We start from the raw sequence: 20,000 nt of genomic DNA, 5'->3' as shown, positions 1-20,000 counted from the left end.
TGCCTGTCCACAAAAGCAGATGTCAAGGACGACACAGCTACACTCACTCAGGGACTCACACACATTATCACAGTTGGCAGGGTCAGGATTAGACTTCCTCAATAACTTGTTTGCTACACTACAGTATTACTCAGGTATAACATGCACCACAGAGGTTATCAGGCTGATATATGGGCAAAGGGTATGTCAAGGTGACTGACATCAGAAGGCATGCTTCAGTAGGGCAATGGGAGGTGTAGTGAGTGTGAATGTCTTCCAAATCATTAATCTCCACACACACACACAGACACAGGTTTGCCAATACTGACATACATGGGTTCATTGCTTCACAGGTGTGTAGTGGTTGACTGTGCCAGAAGGCTGTACAAGGCTAGGCAAAGGGTATACCTTGGCATCAGGCCACATGACAATGATCTGCAGTGTGGCTCAGGGGTGTAGTCTCTGAATTGGCCCACACAGGTGGGTACTGCATTTACCATCTAGTCTTCTGGGTTACTATTGTGGGTGGCCAGTGTTGTGCAATGCTTGCCATGTATGTGTTCTATATTACATAACATGGATGGTGTCTGGGATATGCATATGTCCCACATGCATGTTCTGTGACATGTGGAAGTGTACCTGGGGTGCCTGGGGCATGTTGTGTAGACAGATTGTTATCAGTTGATGTGGCATTCCTGACCTCATGTGGTGAGAACTGGCAGTGAAACTCAGGTTGATCCTGTACCTACATTGACAGCATGATACAGGTATTCACTGGTGTTAGTGGCATCTGTCCATACAAGGCATGTATATAAGGCATGGTATTTCCTTTGTGGGTTACATTAGTTGACTCTACAGTTGTTGCACACGTTCAGTGGGGAACATAGTAAAGGACCACTGTATGCCATTATTTGCCTATTGTAGGAATGGAACAGGGTGCCATGTCCTCTGTAGTCCACTGCAATCACACCATGGTTACTATCTGTGGGTAATATTCAGGGAACTACCAACATAGTGGTTGTTGCCTAGCCAAGTGTGTTTGTGCATGAGACATAAGTGGAGAGTGTTCTCTGGGTAATACAAGGGTTGCCTATATTGTTCCCCAATCCATAATGTCACATGTAGGGGTATGGATTGTCTACACCAGCCTCTCTGTTGTTTGACATCTGTTGTCCTTGTAAGGTAGACATTGTGATATATAATAGGTCCTCCATATAAGAAATATGCAAAACCCACTCCACAACGAGTCCTGTTATTACACAATCACAGCTACCTCCACACAGGATGCTGATCACACACACAGACACACACATGCAGTCTCACAGTTGTCATGTCTGGGATTAGAACTCCTACCTAACTAGCACATCAAACGATAGCATTATGCAGTTATAGCATGTGCCACAGAGCTTATAGGGCTACTCCTTCTCCAAATGTGTATTTCAAGGTGAGTGACATCAGCAGACTTGCCAAAGTAGGGCAATGGAAAGTGTAGTGACCGTGAATAGCCACAAAAGCATTGATCACTACACACACACACACACACACACACACACCCACACACACACACACACACACATACACACAGTCTCACAGTTGCCATATCTGGGATTATAACTCCTACCTAACTAGTACATCACACTATAGCATTACGCAGTTATAGCACACACCACAGAGCTTATAGGTCTACTCCTTCAACAAAGGTGTATTTTAAGGTGAATGGCATCAGCAGGCTTGCCAAAGTAGGGCAATGTGAAGTGCAGTGTGTGTGAATAGGCCTAATACCATTCATCTGGAAGAACACACACAACACTCAGTCACACACAGGCTTACATTTAACAGGAACGTGTATACAACTGCTAGATGAATACTGACTTGTACGGTCATGTTAGACAGTTATCACAAGCACCACAGACAGTATAGTGCTGAGGGATACGAGAAGCAAATGTTTACAGCGATTGACATTTGCACATCATGTGGTTGTATCCAATTGGATGTGTGCTGGGTGGATAGGCCTCATAATGGGAAGTGCTTTGTCACTGTCTGTTACTGTCTTCCACACATCTATGTATGTGTAAGTTTGGCCTATTATAGTTTGTTGTCCTTGAATATATGTGTGTATTCCTATCCGATGTTTATGCAAAGCATGACTGGTGTGCAATGTGTAGTGTGTGCACAAACATCTGCGACTATCAGATATGTATAGTCCACTGTTGTTGCCAGACATGGGCTTCATTTCTGTAAATGTGAGAGCATGCCCAGTATGACCTTTCAGTATTTTGTTGTCATACATGGGCTTCGTTTCTCTAAGTGTGGGAGCATGCCCAGTATGACCGTCTGTATTGAATATGTGAATCCATTCCAGGTAGGTTGTACTCTAGTGCAGGCTTTTGTGGTCTACACCTACAGCTAGCAACCTGTTTCTGCAGGATATCTGTAGATCGGTTGACAATATGGGGTCACAATGGGCAAAGGATAGTGGGTTACTATAAGTAATTATGTCTGTGCTGCTTCTGTTACATGGTTTGGTGTTAGCAGAGATATTCAGACATATGTACTGTTTTACACTGTGATGTTTTATGTCATAAACTACTGACAGGTATACATATTTGCTTGCAGTAATTTCCTGGGGAACACAGGATGAATGAAGCTGTGTCCAGTATTGTGGTCTGCAGCCTACATATTCTTGCACAATCATGCCATTCTGGAGGGAGAGCTGCAGACACTTGCTGATGGGTCTGTGTAAATGGTTCAGCACCTTGGTACTGTGGTGGCTGAGGACCCCATGCTTGTACATCCATCGATGGGACAGTATGGCCATTTCCTGCTGTGGCCATACCTCATAGCTGTACAAATTCACACAGGTTACCCAGAGGCAGGGCTCATATTTCTTCTCATTACACCTTCATATTGTGGTTTATGAGCAGGTTTGTAGCCACCTATTCCTGTGTTTGTAGGCAGGGATAGTATGTGCACACAGATGAGTTTCAGACTTCACACACTCCATGGCGTCCATGCTTCTAGCCCCCCTCTGTTATTCTATCCTCTTCTGAACATTATGCAAATGTTATCTGATAAGTATCCCTATAGTTATCACTTCATCCCAGCAGTATTTAGGGGTTGGTCTACAGTACATGCAGTAGGACATGGTGCATGTGCTACTGGGATTTGTCAACATGGCCTTGCATTTGGGTTCTGTGGACTGTTATGTTGTTATTTGTGAGTCCATGAGATAACATTCATTGGCAGTATGGATGGGACACAGGCCTTTGACAGAGGACTGTAGGGCATTTGGTAGTGATGCAGGCCATCTGTAGCAGGCCAGTGCATTGTGTCACTCCTACAGTCTCAGGCTGCAAGCCACTATATCCCCCTGGTGTGACAGGGTAGATGTGCAAGGTATTAATGTCAATAGTTTCTGTCCTTATTGATCCATTGGTGTGGATGCTGGCAGGGTGCTGCTTACAGCTAGGGACACACCTGCATGGGACACCTCTTCAGCATGCTGCATTATGTGGCTATTCCCATACAGAGGTGGGGGTCATATTGTACTCATTCTCAACAGCAGGGATAAGACCTGTGAGGTACCTGTGGCTGATGGTGGGGTGAGCTGGGTGCATGTGTGCTATGGAAGCTACTGGCAGCTGACTCACAGATATATGTGGGGCATTCCACTTATGCTGGCTTGTGCAGGAACATCAGCAGTTTCTCAGTACTTCATACCTGTGCCTTTTGTGGTCTGCCAGTGTTTGGCAAGACAACATCAGTATTCCATACTACACAGCCAACTAATGTGCTGATAACCTGTATCTACAATTCCAAAGGCGTGTCCATTTGACAGTAACATTTTATACACTCTCTGTTTAGGGTACTTCCACCTGTGTACTGTTTGTATGTCTGGGCCCACATTCATGCCATGTTCATCTTTCAGATGGTGACAGATATTACATCTAAACAATTAGTATGGATTACTGCTGGAATGTGCCTTGCCAGGATGCAATGTGTTTGGCACTGCAGTTGTGAGAACGTGGCCCTGTCCTCAATAGTACTGGCCACTGGCCACCAGGACACAACCCACCATGCCTACATGCTGACCACTCTCACCCAATATGCAACACACACCGACCTAACACACACAGCCCTGCATATTGTACATGTGCTACAATTTATCCTGCTACTTTGGCCAGCTCAGGTAATCTGTGCTCCACTGTCATTATACCTACACATACATGTTACTACATTTCTACACAGGAGAGTTGGGGGGCACACCTGATAACTGTACACATTTGCTATGACTGTACTGGTATGTCAGGTACTCCATTTCATTCTGTATTCTGACCTATCATGCAGACTAGAGGCATATCACTGTACTACAGTTCTTAGGTTTTATTGACCTACATTTCAGTTTCAGACTTCTTACCCTTCAGAACTAATATCCCACTGCCTGATTTATTGTAGTCTGTCTGTGTAGGTCTGGAGGGGAGCTGTTCTCCATAGCCATCAATCAGAGGCCTTGTCACAGTCTTTCTTTGTGTTTGTCTACACCTGTTCTGCTGGCTGAGACTGTTGTTGGCTATGTGAGCATCACTGACATGCATGTGCGTGTCCTATGGACACACATTTGGCCCACCACAAGTCCTGCAGTCGGCTTTGTCACCTTGTCTGGTACTGCCTACTATATTGACACCAGTATTTGTTAAGGATTTCATGCTGCCGATATAGGTGTCCACTATCTGCTGGCATCCCATTCAGCCACCCAATTCCCTAACATGCTCACATCCATACCATAGCTACAGGTAGAGAACATACTATTCCATTCAGCAATTGATAGTGAGCGTGACTTACCTTGTGGCTGTGCCAATATTGAGGATGGTGCTGGAGAGCTGACTATGTCAGATGCGCATAGTACACTCCTTATACATGGTTAAGAACAGGTAGTGTCATATTTGGCATCCCTTTTACTGTATGTGCTAGTCAGAGTGAGGTGTCATTCCCTGGGTTCCTACCGTGTAAGTGTATGTGCTATGCGTTGCCTCTTTGCCAAGGCCTGGGCATACTGGGCATGCCTCCTTTTGCCTACTGGGGCAGGCTCAGGTTGTTCCTCCTCTGAGTCACTCTGTGCCTGTCCAGGCCTTGGCAATGGTGGGGAGCTGTGTGGCCCTGCCCCATGCTGTTGCTGCTGCAGCTGTTTCAGCAGGATCTTATTGTGTAGCATGGCACATACAATGACAATATGGGTACATGTAGCTTGTGAGTACTGCAAGGCTCCACTGGATATATCCAGGCACCAGAACCGTGACTTGAGCATCCCAAATACATGCTCTATTATGATTCTGGTTTGTGCGTGTGCCTCATTATGGAGTTCTTGTTCGGGTGTGTGTGCATTTCTGATGGGTGTCATCAGCCACGGCTCCAGTGTGTAACCAGCATCCTCCACTAGGTGGCCATATGGGATGTCCTCTTTGTCAAATCTCTGGTACAGCTACGTCATATGCCAGATGTGGGAGTCGTGATAGCTTCCAGGGCTGCCAGCACACACATTCATTATAATGCCCTGGGCATCGCACATGACCTGGCAGTTGATGGAGGGGAAGCCCTTGCAGTTTATGTAGACTCTACCCAACTCGCCGGGTGGTGCTTTGATGTATTTGTGCGTGCAGTCTATAGCACCCACTACCTTAGGGTATTCTGCTATTTGGTGGAAGAGATGCATATTGCTGGTCAATGCCTCATGGGTGTTGAGGAAATATATGTGCTCACCGGAATGTGCTGACATGGCATCCAGGAAGTGGTGAGTACCCTGGATGCTGATGCCTGTGAGATCCCCATGATATCCCCAGTTGGCCTTTGGAAGGTACATGTGGCTAGTATTCTTAAGCCTGCACATACCTTGGTATCCACTGGGATGGGTTCCCCTCTGTTGGTTCTGTGTGTGAGGTGTGGCCAGCACAGCTCAACAATTTGCTGTAGGAGCTCCCTGTCCACCCTATAGCACTCCACTATCTCCAGCTCATGTAGCCCCTGGTAGGTAACCCTGGGTCTGTATACTTTCTCCTTCTTCTCACTGTGGGTTGGTTGTCAACATTCTCATCCTCACCACCCACAGCCTCTTTCACATGTTGATATATGAGAGCAAATGCAGCCCCTATCATTTTGTTGCTTTTGTTAAGTAAAATTTCCCCATTTATGTACACCAGTGGTGTAGAGTTTGTGGGAAAAAACAGAGGGAAATGTGTTTGCATAGTTCATAGTAGTGTGCTGGGCTGGGCTGCTGCCTATGTAATTGGCTGATTCTGATACATTTCACCTACCAGCTATGCTAGTTCTCCTTGATTACCTTCCTACTGCGGTTTTCCCTTCCCATTGCCTTCCTGTTTAAGCCCCAAGGCGCGCCGCACAAACACAGTGCTCAGATGTGAACAGAGCTGCTATTTCCTGGTTTACTTTTTTTTAAACCCTGGTGCATGGCGCGCACACCCGTTTAGGCAATGTAAAGTGTGCTTGGCAGCTTCAAACACACTCCTTTCCTTAGCTCTGCTAAGCTAAGGGCAAACCCGAGCCCTAGAGCTCCAGTAAGCTCACAGTATGCCTGACACACCCCTCTATGATGTAAGCTAACTCTTAGGCTTGCACATGGTTTGCCTGCACCTTCACGGTTGGGTGCAGGCTAGCCATGAGGGGAAATCTGTGATTTAGTATCATTCCCCTCATCTGCATAAAATTGCCTGCTAATACCTCGTTACAAGTCCCACACTGAGTCTTTCTCCTTAACCAGTATTCACTAGCCTTGTTGTCTTCTGCCTGCCATTGACTATAATGGTAAAATTGTGATTTTTGCAGAAAATCCTTTTTTCAAGGTTTTACTTTTATTTTCCAGCCGATCCTGTTTGCGCGCCACTGCCCTAAGCTTAAACGGCCGATATTGGCCCAAAAAAAATAAAAGTATTTTTTTTTATTTTGCAACTGTTTTTCATGCCAATGGCCATGTATTTGGCCATTGGCATGCTTTCCACATTATATACACCCTTTATTTGGAGCTGTCATGGCTCCGTTTTGTAGTTTGCAGAAATGTACTCAGTTACTAACAAAACACATTTCTGCAGGTTACACTAATCCTGCACGGATGGCTGCCAGCTTCCTGGATTGCCAATCATCTCATTTGCATGTTTTCACCTGCAAATGGGGTAATTAGCATACAGGAGCTGTGTCCTTGCAGGAATAGTGCAGGACCGCTCGTGCACATCCCGGGAGCTTGTTCCTGGATCTCTTGGCAGCCATATTGCCTCCAGCAGCTCCTGTACTATTCCTGCATGCTGTGCAGAGCTTGCTGAATCCTGGGGATTGTTTTTAGCCTATCTGTATAGGATAGGTGTTTGAGACCATGGATTTTCCTGGTCAGGAACCTCTGTGGTCTCTTCAGCTACTGCATGTGCTTGGCAAGGTACATGCTGAAGGGGGCATTGTATTCAATAATGGGTCTGATAAGGTAGGAGTACAAGGATGTTATGACCTCCTTGTTCCTGGATGAAATACCATTACTTATGAGGTGGGCCATGTAGAAAGCCTTCCATACAATGGAGGCAACATGGTGGTCAAAAGTCAGGTTGCTATCAACCTGGGTGACCAAGTCCCTCATGACTGATTGCGTGCTTAGTACATTGTTATTAATGTGATAATTAGTGGGGACTCCATTTTCCCCAAAGGGGATAATAATGCATTTCTTGGCATTCAGTTTGAGCCCATGCTTCTGGCACCAGTCATTAGTTTGGGTAAGGCCCTCTTGGAGGATGTTCACATCACTAGGGGAATTTAAGACAGTGCCCAGGTTGCAGTCACCTGCAAACTTGGTCAGCCACAGACCACAGGTTTTGGCTTGCATCTCAGAAAAGTATATCCCAAAGAGTAGAGGTCCCAAGACTGATCTTTGGGCTACACCGCTCATTACCAGTCTACTACTAGAGGTAGCTTCCCCTATTTTGACTGAGTGGGTTCTATCATTGAGCCAGTTAGCTACCCATCTAGTAACCTACATGTTGATGCCTAGCTGGGAGAGTTTATTTATTATGCCCGATTGGGGAAATAGTGTTGAAGGCTTTGGCTAGGTCAAGGTAGGTGGTGTGCACTGTTTTTCCCTCGTCCATGGCTTTGGTGACTGTTTTGAAGAAGTCAACCAAGTTTAACAGGCATGATCTCCCTCCAACAAAACCAAACTGTGTGGGGTCAAGCATTTGGAGGTTGCCAATGTCCTTGTATATAAGGTCCATGATAATGCATTTCATGGCCTTGCAGATCAGCTAATTATGTTGATGGGCCTATAATTGCCTGGGTCAGTGGATGCTCCACCTTTGTGTAGAGGAATCACAGTGGCTGCTCTCCATTTGGCTGGGACAAAGCTGGTGCTCAGGCTTTGGTTGAATAGGGTGCCTAATGGAGCTGAGAGCTCATGCCTGAATTCATGTAGGATACAGCCAGGGATGTTGTCGGGTCCCATGGAGACTGTATTTTTTTGCCTTTGGAAGGGCAGTAAACACTTGCTCCCTGGTGATGAGGGGAGGGGGGCAGGTGCTGGGGATGTCCTGGTTTACTGATGGGGTGACGGGGGTGAAGTTTTTGCTGAACCTGTCTGCCATCAGGTTGGCTATATTTACAGCATTTATCTATGTGATGTTATTGACCACCAGTTCAGAGCAGATTTGGGTGTTACCTTTCAGATTGCAGTCATATTTGAAGAAGGCCTTGTGATTGTCCTTAGTAGATATGGTCAATTTGGACTAGATGTTAGCCTTAGAGGATTTCACCAGTGACCTTATTTGCTTGTTCAGACTAAGGAGAGATTGCTTTCAACTTGGCACCTGCTCCTTCTTGGTACTGGACAGCAATTTATTTATTTTATTATAGAGTCTGTTTACCACTGCTGTCCACCAGACAGGTTTATTCTTCCTTGAAGAAGATGGTTTGGTCCTGTTAGGTATTGCTGAGTCCATACAGCTATGTAGGTGCTCAAATAGCTTTTTGGTGTAGGCTTGGACATTAGTGTTAGTTACAATTGAAGGGATGGTGGCTGAGAAGCTGCTTATACCTGCTCTCAGGAGATTGTAGTCAGCTTTGGAAAAGTTTTTTTGTTTGACTCTGACAAGGGCGGGGGCAAGGGAGATGGCGACTTCAAAAGTGATCACTTTATGGTCAAATCTTACCAAGCAAGATGACACTGTAGGGATGCTACAATGGCTACTCGTGTTGGTCAGTACCAGGTCCAGGATATTTTCACCTCTTGTAGGGGTGTTGAGCAGCTGATCCAATGCAATGGCATTGACAAAGTTGAGGAATCTCTGGGCATTCATGTTTGGGCTAGAATAGGTCTTCCAATCTCTGGTTGGGTAGTTAAAGAAACCCAGGATCAGGGTAGATGGTTGAATCTTGATGGATTCAAGTAAGTCCAGATAGGTGGAGTGGGCATCATGGTTGGGGGTCTGTAGCTAGCTATGATTTGAACAGGTGTTTTGTCAACAGTTAACTGCACTTGGAGTGTCTCCTGTGTCTAATACCATTTGACCAGCATAGAGGTGTGTATGTCTTTGATAACTATTGAAGCTCTACCTCCTTTGGCTTTGTAGCCCTCCATTTGGGGTCTGAAAGTATGGTAGGATGAGTAACCTGATAAGGCTGGGCTGCTTTCCACAGCTTTGAACCAGGTTCCAGTGACTGCACAAATGTCAGCATCCTCCAGGGCAAGGAATGCTTGCAATGAGTGACTCTTTCATCTGGCCTACATTTATCTAATGCAATCCATTACACCAGTTCCTTAATAATCTTCAGATCTTCTGAAACCATCAGTCCTTAGGAAATGACCACTGAAATCATCTCAGATCTCTGTCTGTCTCTCTCGACTAAGTTTTAAGGAAATGTTTGGCAAATGAAATAACACCAGAGTTATGATCTGTGGTACCAGTAATAGTCTATCCTCCATCATCATCTTTTCTCCATTCATTATATCCTGAAACAACCACATAGTAACTGTCTATACAAACAACTGAGTACCCATACTGATTCATTTTCTGTCTATGACCACCACTACCCACCTCATTACAAAATTGACCACTCACTATCCTGCTGCAACAACATTTTTCATTTCCTTATATCACATGCACATGAAACAATTAAGGATATGTATCCTCCTTACCCCTCCCCTTGTCAAATATGCAACAAATCATAATCTCAAAGACTTAAAATCCTTAATATATTTTTTAGGTTTAGTCATAGCCCAGATGTGTTTATTTTGCCTATACTAAAAAAAATAATGCACAATCCTCTCTCAAGCCAGCTGGCTTCCGATGAAGGAAAAGGCAAATTTTGTTTTTTTCTGTACTCATATTCATAAAATTATCACACAAGCCATGTCTCCTCAACTAGACTAAAATTTTGTTCTGGGAGTACACCATATAATCTTTGATCTCAAACCAACTCTGCCCCATTCTATGCATGCCACCGACTTTCCTGGCTGCTAACTATCATGTTTTCTCTATTTTTGCTCCTAACGTCTGGGATGACCAGCCCCATGAAGATAGGTAAAATTAAGCCAAAAATAGTTCTGGTGCAACCAAAAGACCTACTAAAAGGCAAATCTTCATATTTCTGTTTCACACAATTCATAAGCATTTAAGATCCCTTTCCTACCTCCGACTCTTCAATCAAATTGTTTTGGCAACATTTTATGTTTCTTGTCCATCACGACCTTTAACTACCTCCAAATATGAAATTACTTTAATACAGTATCCCTTTTCTACCTATTTCCAGCATTTGAACTCCTATATTTTGCCTTTAAAGCAAATTTAATATTCTGTATCAATCTAATGCATTACACTGTTGACTGTTACGTTATAAACATTTTTTCTGCATTATGAATAAATGTTTCTCACTAAACCTGTTATAATATTGCTTGTTAAAGATCTTCACAGTTGTTCTACTATATACATACAGAGTATGCATAAAAGCATAATAAAATCTCTTCAAACCTTGTAAACTTTGAGTATGTACCTTTCACATATTGTATGTCCCCTGCAACCATGTAATTTGTACATACCATATCATATAAGACTTCCTATGTTTGTAAACTGTTCTACTTCTAACATTTTACAACTTTTTTGCTCTGTAAGCATATGCAATGGTTAAAATGGGCATATATGCCCAGTCCATAACCCTAGGCAGCATCCAAATAATAAAGAAATAAATATTTATTAGAAGAATCAGCTGACCTAGAGTAAATACATGAAGTATATGTAAAAATGAATTGTGGTAAATGGTCACAATGCAATTTAGTTTATTATGTTTTCTCTTTATAGACAATGAGTTAAACAACTACATGAATGCTCATCAGAAAACCCAACATGCATTCTTGTCAAATTCATGACATATATCAGCAGATTCAATTAATTACTTTCAGAGAGATGCATTACTTTAAAAAGCTGGTTTCTCAGGCTGATTCTCTTTTTTTAATTTTTCCAAGTCTTTTGGGATTCTTTAATGTTAGCCAGAAGTGCTCTTTGCAGCTTCCACAATGTGCCCAGTAATGACTCCTTCTGCAATTTGTATGGAGTTACATGTATTGGTAACATATCTAAGTATGACTGTAAATTCTTTTTTATAAGACCCATTGCTCCTACTACTACTGGAAATGTATGGGTATCCTTCTTCCACATTGCCCTCATTTCTGCCTGCAAATCCTGGTATTTTATGACTTTTGGTCTCTCTGTACGTAAGACACTGTAGTCACTAGGTGTAGCAATTTCAATTATCAATGCTTCTTTTACCTTCTTTTTATGGAGTACTATATCTGGTTTTCTCGCATCTATTTTTAAATTGTTGGCAATTGATGTTCCCATGTGATATAAACCATCATTTTCTGTGATGCTTTGTAGCTCATGTTTCGTGTTTTTCAGCTACTTTCATATTATAATGTTTGCACAATCCACAGTACATCATATTATGGCTTTCAGTACACAGTCCTTCTGCCATTTGTATATCACAACCAGCAAGAAAATGTGTGACTGTTTCCACTTCTGTTTACATTTGTCTGTTTCTCCCACATGTTCAAAAGACTTTGTAAACCAACGTGCATGTAGTCCACAACGTTGGACCGCCACTAATAACCTTTTGGCTTTTGGTTTAAATTCACCTCTCCTTAACCATTCCTGCATTTCATCCTGATCAACATCAGGTTGTTCCAAGTATTTACTATACTTGCAACTGTATTTATCTATTTTCCACATTTCTTGCCTTCTTATCTGATCCTTCACCTTATCTTCTTTCTTTTGCTTTTTGGCACATTCAGTTGCTGCTTGATTTTTATCTACTTCTGGTTTGATTTCCATTTCCGTTTGACGCTGATATGCTTCAGCTAAACTAAGCAGGGAAGTCATCTTATTCTTATTCTCCTCATGTTTCAAAACTTTCACTACATTTGGGTTTTTTGAGGTCATCAGATATGTATGCAGTCCCACAATTGCAGATCTATGCATGTAATTATTTTCGAGGAGGCACATATCTCCTTCAGAATGTGAAATATACAATCTTGGTATGCTCTCATGTTTATAAATCACTTAAAGAGCATGAAGCATCCTTCTTGTTTTCCTGTCAAACTTGTGCAACACCTTTTTGGGCCAGTTAATCAACTCAAAACTATAAGTTAGGCAAGAAAAGCAAACTGGTTTATAGCTTGAATTTTGTTCCTAGATGTTAACACTGTTTTCAGTATTAATTTAAGTCTTCTAAATTATTCCTAAGTTTTATTCTCATTTGTTTGTGATTTACAGTTGATCCTTCATCACTTCCCAAATATCTGTACACTCCCTTTTGCACAAGTTCTTTTGTACCACATTCCTGTCCTAAACTGATGTTTTCTTGGTGATGCAGTTTCTTGCTTTAAAGGTTGCTTTTGCAGATTTATCAAGACCAAATATTCTTATATCCTCTGAAAAAGTTTTGACCACTTGCAGTTGTGCTTTCAGTTCCTCATCTGATGAACTATACAGTTTTAAATCATCTACAAAAAGAAGATGAAAGGTCTTTACACTTTGTTGTTTTCTGGGAGCCAAATTGTAGCCATGACCTAATTTGTTAAGTAGACAACTTAATGGGTTAAGGGCAAGACAAAAATAGAAACAGTGATGGAGAGTCACCCTGGAATATCCCACTTTAAATTTTATACCTGGAATAATAATTTATCCCGCCCTGACACTGATTCATGGTTGCTATAATGTAATTGATCAGTGTAGGGTGTATCTTATATATTTTTAAGAACTCTTTTACCCATGAATGTGGGATACTGTCAAATGCTTTTTAATAGTCTAGCCATGCCATACATAGATTCTTCCCCTTTTTACAGTTCTCCATTATGACTTTATTTAACAACAAATGGTACTTTGTTCCATATGATTTTCTTTTATTACCCTTTTGTTCTGTTGCTGTGATTGAGCTTTCTTCTAAATGACTATAACTCTGCCGGCATCAATTCCTGTGTATAGTTTATATGTAGTCGGAAGGCAAGTTATTAGCCTATAATTTTTAGGATAGCTTCCAGGTTCACTATTAAGTAGGAGTATTGTTTTTCTTATTGTTAACCAGGCTGGTGTCTGGTCAGGGTATGCATATAAATAGCTCTTACTCATGGCTAAATCAACCAAAAGTTAGGTACTGTATCTGAGCCAAGGGATTTCCATTTAGGAGCTTTTCTTAACTTTATTTCACTCTCTCTGGCCTTTACTTCATCCCATTTCACATCCTAAACATTTGAACTTTTTTTTCTTTCTTTTACTTCTTCTATCCATTTAGCATCTTTGTTATTTTCCACAGGATCTTCACAGATATTTCTCGAAAATGTATCTGTTTCATCCTTTTTTGGTGGTATTTCAATTTCTTTTGCCTTGTTTCCCAATTTTCTACAAAACTTTTTTGGGTTATCAGTAAATTGCTTACTTTTCCTTTATATTTATCTACAGTTTTCTATCTGTGTTGATATTTTTAGTTTATTATTTGCGATAGTTCTGGTACTACACATTGCTTTTATCATGTCTAGATTTGAATATTTTTGTTGATCTGTTCCCTCCGCTATACTCTTTTAACAGTGACTTTTCTTGTCTTAATTGCTTTATAGTTTTCTCAATTTGATGCTATCATGATGGCATTCAATTTCTCCACTTCCTTTTCCTTACTACCCTGTGTTTTTGTGGTAAGACTTTATCTGTTATTAATTTAGCTGCACAGTAATGTATCCTATTTACTTCTGTTATATCACATGAATTTCTATGGACAGCCTAATTACTGTATTCATTTGTTTTATCAGACTTCTGACTTTTTGGGTTTTATTGACTTTCTGTAGTCTATTTCTTTCATTGATCTTAATGTGCCTGTCCATTTCTATTAAATCAAGCAACTCTTTTTCTTCTAAACTGAGGGCACATTCTTTGTTCTCCATTTCCTGTGGGCATTCTATAGAAAGTTCCAGAGCATCCTCCTGTGCCACATTCTCTTCAGTTTCATCCTGTCTCATCCATTGCGCTTTCATATGGGAGCTCACTGGCCCACGACATTGACTGCTTCAGAGTTGCCAGATTTTCCTGTTCCTTCTCTTGCTGTGCAACTCTAACTGAACGTTTGTACTGTTTTTTTTTTGGGTTTTTTTTTATGAAAGGTTCCAAAGTATTTTCATATGTCAACTGATGAGATATTTCCCTCTCCACTGGTTTCTCCTTAATTTGGGGGTCCATTTCTCTATCCTGCTGCGATGTTAACTGAATTAGATTTTCTACACTAAATCGTTCATTTTGCAGGTACTCCATAACCTCAGTTTCTGTTTCTTTAACTTCTCTATTGCTAATCCTCTTTTCTTCTTTTCCTCTTTGCTTTCTTATTTTTGTACTGTAAAAATGTTCATGTCCAGTTGCCTCTGCCTGTATTTCTCTTCAAATTTCTTTGGAACTGCTATTTTTGTATTGATTAGTTTTGCTTTCTCCTTTGCATAAATATTGCACCATATTAAATCTCTTTTTCTTTCCCATGTCCATATTTCTTCTTCAGATCTCTCCTGCTTTTCCTGTTTCTCCTTACTTTGGGAACTTGTTTCATCATACTATGATGTAAACCTGTTAGACTTTCTGCACTAAATCATTCACTTCACAAGTATTGCACAACTTCATTTTCTATTTGTTTTAACTTCTACTTTATTAATCTTGTTCTGCTTTAATTCTTTGTGACTCTTATTTATTTTTTATTGTGATTTTTTTCCGTATTTGGATGCCTTTGCCTGTATTTCTCTTTGAATATCTTTGGGGCTGCCCTTTTTGTGTTGATTAATTTAGCTTTCTCCTTTGCATAACTTCTGCACCATATCCAAGCTTTCTTTCTTTCCCATGTCCATATTTCTTTTTTATACATTTCAGTTTCAAAAGACTCTAGATTTTTTCTTTATATCTTCACACTTCCTCAACTACTTCTTTTTTCAAATGGCCCAAGGTTAGTGTTTTTCGTAAATCTGTTGTATTCTTGAACACAAATTTTTATTTCAAGCTTCTGACAGTTTTTCTTGTGGAAGTATTTTTCTTTCCTCTAATTTCTCCCTTAATCTCTCTGCATATCATCTGTCTGGGAATTCGGGACTTCTTGCATAATAGTATCAATACACTCTTATCCGCAATAGTCTACTCTATCATCTTTATGGCTCTTTTTTGGCCTATCAGTTTTTGTGATTTTTGTGGACTGCTACTTCCTTCTACAACAGGATTCCCCTGACATAAGGCTGAAATGAGAAAGCAGTTCTCACAGTCCCACATATTGAAGCATGGTACTTATATGACAGAATGTTGAGTGTTTAGCCTAAGATTAGACAGAAAGTATTATTTACAAATACAGAACAGTTTGTGAAAAACTAAAATCAGCACATGGGATAGTGCAGTACATCAATGTCTATAATAAGCAAACACTTTAAAGGTGAGTCAAAAACAAGGAAGAAGACACTTTCAAATTCTTACAATTGTAAAATCTCAACATGGATGCCAAGTTTCACCTTCTAAGCTTCACTCTCGAGGTTAATTTCTTGGCATCCATGTCTCTAACACATTATAAGTAGGTTATGATCAGTGAGCCAGTCATAATCCTCTATATTATAACTATTCATCAAAGCCTGTTCATCATACTATTCCCTACTGCAGTGCTGCCTACAGGTAACACAGCTGGCTGGCCTGAGTTCCAGAGCTCTACTTTCCCCCTTGGGCCTTGTCTGACATCTTCCTCCTAGTATGCAAGGACATCAGTTATATAAGAGGTATGCTGGCCAATGCAATCTTAGGATCTGACTGTGTGGCACACTGACTTTGTGAGCTATGTGCTACATGGATATTGTTTTGTGGTAGGTGCTGCTTGGATGTCTGCGTTGGAGGCCTCTGCTGCTTAGGCAGATTTTTATTTAGAGCCTCCGAGTATGTTTTTGTGTGTTTATGTGTTTGGTTTGCTGATGCGATAGGTCTATGTGAGACTGGATTTGTGGTGTGTGGTTACCTTCTCCTCCTGACAGGCTGTGCCAGTACTGGATTTAGAGAGCTTAGCCTCCAGTTTGGTTATATAGTTGCATCTCTCACATATATTTGAGCTTGTTGGGAGGAGGAGAGGGTGATCTTTATACATAAGGCAGTTGTAACATTGCCTCAAGATTCCCAGATTCACCAGCTGGACTGGAGAGTAAACTCGAAACTGACCTTTGGACATGCCTGAATAATATAGGGAACTACCTACTGACTGATCAGAAAGAACCAATAGGGAGCAAGTGCTTTGAAGGAGAATAAGAGGATGTAGTGCTTTAGTTTGTGTTTACCTATGAGATTACTTATACGAGCAAGTGCAGGGCTTTAGAATGAGAACAGAGTGCTTAATTTGAGATTTAGAGCAGTTCTAAGGGAAAAAGTGAAGAATAAACTTTGTGGAGCCGGGAATAGTTTAAGCTTGTTTAAGCGTCGCTGCCCAACTCTGCTCTGAGCGCAAGACCGCGCTAAAAGAGGGTTGCAGGGTTTTAAGAGATAGAGATCAAGGAGTTTAGAAATGACCCAAAATGGCCAATAAAACGACACCTTCTAGGCAGTAACCACTCCTACAGGGACAGGCAGGCTGTTCAGTGTTAACCACTGCCACTGGTGAACACAGAGACTTCCCTTTAGTCCAAGCAAGCACTGGCCTCCAAGAAACTTACAAACAGTTCAGAACAGCAAATCTGTAACTGAACTTTCTTAAATTTCAGAAAGTGGGAAAAAAGCAAGATTTTTTTTTTCTTTTTTGTTTTAGTTTAAAGGTAGCAGAGATACACAAGTAGCAAAATAATCACAACAGTGCAATAAATGACCCCACACTAGAGTGCTAGGCCAAAGTCAGGTAAAATGCAGTTTTAAGAGAAAAAATGATTTTAAATTAAGTGCAACACAGGAAATGCAGTAAACAGGCTCTAGATGTGTTATAAATACTGTTTCTAATACAGATATAAACTTTAGCAAGCTGGAAAATGCCGAAAAGTAGGCGGCAAAGCAATAATTCTTAACAAAAAAGCAGAAGAAAATACTTAAAATCTCAAAAGTGGCTCCTTTCTCCTCTCAGCATTTTCTCCCCTTGGTAGGTGCTTCAGCAACAACTAACAAGCCTGGAAAGATGCCAAAACCACGAGGCAACAGAGTTTTAAGAGATAGAGATCAAGGAGTTTAGAACTGACCCAAATGACCAATAAAACTACAGCTTCTAGGCAGTAACCACTCCTACAGGGACATGCAGGCTATTCAGTGTTAACCACTGCCACTGGTGAACACAGAGACTTCCCTTTAGTCCAAGCAAGCCCTGGTCTCCAAGAAACTTACAAAGAGTTCAGAACAGCAAATCTGTAACTGAACTTTCTTAAATTTCAGAAAGTGGGAAAAAAGCAAGATTTTTTTTTTGTAGTTTAAAGGTAGCAGAGATACACAAGTAGCAAAATAATCACAGCAGTGCAATAAATGACCCCACAATTGAGTGCTAGGCCAAAGTCAGGTAAAATGCAGTTTTAAGAGAAAAAAATGATTTTAAATTAAGTGCAACACAGGAAATGCAGTAAACAGGCTCTAGATGTGTTCTAAATTCTGTTTCTAATACAGATATAAACTTTAGCAAGCTGGAAAATGCTGAAAAGTAGGCGGCAAAGCAGTAATTCTTAACAAAAAAGCAGAAGAAAATACTTAGAATCTCAAAAGTGGCTCCTTTCTCCTCTCAGCATTTTCTCCCCTTGGTAGGTGCTTCAGCAGCAACTAACAAGACTGGAATATGACACAGACCCATATTTATGTATAAAGACACACACACACACACACACACACACACACACACACACACACACACACACACACACACACACATCAAAGCATTAAGCTTTAATCCATGACTTTGGCACCAATCATTTGTCTGCATTAATCCTGTATGCAGTATATTAACATTGCTGGGGGACTCAGAGATTCTCCCAATTTGCAATCCTCAGTGAACTTGGTCAGCTATAGGCTATCCAAGTTTGCCTGGACTTCTGAAAAATAAATTCTGAATAGTAACTGACACACACAAAAGTCAGGATGATGTATTTTACAACAGCAAGACAATTAATTAAGATGAGCGAAAAAATATAGTAAATAGAAATAAAGTTGAACTACAGCTTTAAAATTGAAATAAACAAAGTGGACAGGCAAATTAAAAATAATGCAAGACAATATCATAGAAAAAAGCTTAAACAAAATTTATATAAAGATATATATATATATATATATATATATATATATATATATATATATATATATGTGGTAGGAGTAAAGACATACAAATCAAACCGAGCATATATTCTACAACTGATTCTCAGATACAGCAGATTGCAGATTTATTTATAAAATCTTATGCAAAACAGTTTAGCTCCAAAATGTAGGAGACAATTTGTGCTAGTAACATCTAGGTAACTTGAGATATTGAAATTAAATTAGATTATACTAAAAATATAGTACACAAATTGAACCCCAAAAAGCACAGGGAGGAGACAGAATTTGTAATAACCTGAGAACACTTCAACAAGAACTTACAATACCTTTACATAGGAAAACAAGAGGGATGCTTCATGATTGCCAAATGATTTAGAAAAATCAGTACATACCAAGAGTATATATTCCCCGTTGCAAAGAAGGAACGGGCCTTCTTGAAATTGATTACATGTATAGATCTGTAATTGTGGGACTACACACATATCTGCCGACCTCAAAAGACTCAAATGCAGTGAAAGTTTTGAAACATGAGGAGAATAAATCTAAGTTGACATCTCTGTTTATTCTATCAGAAGCCTATTGTGGTCAAGCAGGAATGGAAATCAAACCAGAAGTAGATAAAAATCAGGCAGCAACTGAATGTGCCAAAAAACAAAAGAAAGAATATAAGGTGAAGGACCAGATGAGAAGGCAAGAAATGTGGAAAATGCATAAATATAGTTGCAAGTATAGAAAACTTCTGGAAGAACCTCATGTTGATCAGGAATGAATGCAGGAATGGTTAAGGAGAGGTGAATTTAAACCAAGAGATGATAGATTAATACTGGCAGCCCAAGATAGTGGGCTACATACACACTGGTTTACAAAGTCCATTGAACATGTGGGAGTTGCACACCTTGTTGCCGGTTGTGACATATTAATGCCAGTACTGTATACTGAAAGGCATAATAATGTAGCAAGACTGTTGCACTGGGGATTGTGCAAACATTATGGTACTGAAGTGGCTGAAAAACACTGGAAACATTAGACACAAAGCATCATAGAAAATGATGAAGTCTACATCACGTGGGATCACCCATTACCTATGAAACTGGATATAGTGGTCCATGAAAAGAAGATAAAAGTAGCATTGATCATTGAAATTGCCACCCAGTGGCTACAGAGTCTTCCATAAAGAGAGACACATAGTCATAAAATATCAGGATTTGCAGGCAGAAATGAAAGCAA

This window comes from Protopterus annectens, chromosome 8.part0 (assembly GCF_019279795.1).
Source record: "Protopterus annectens isolate FY-2018-M chromosome 8.part0, PAN1.0, whole genome shotgun sequence".
In the NCBI taxonomy this organism is placed as follows: domain Eukaryota; kingdom Metazoa; phylum Chordata; order Ceratodontiformes; family Protopteridae; genus Protopterus; species Protopterus annectens.
Note: the sequence above shows the minus strand (reverse complement) of the source record.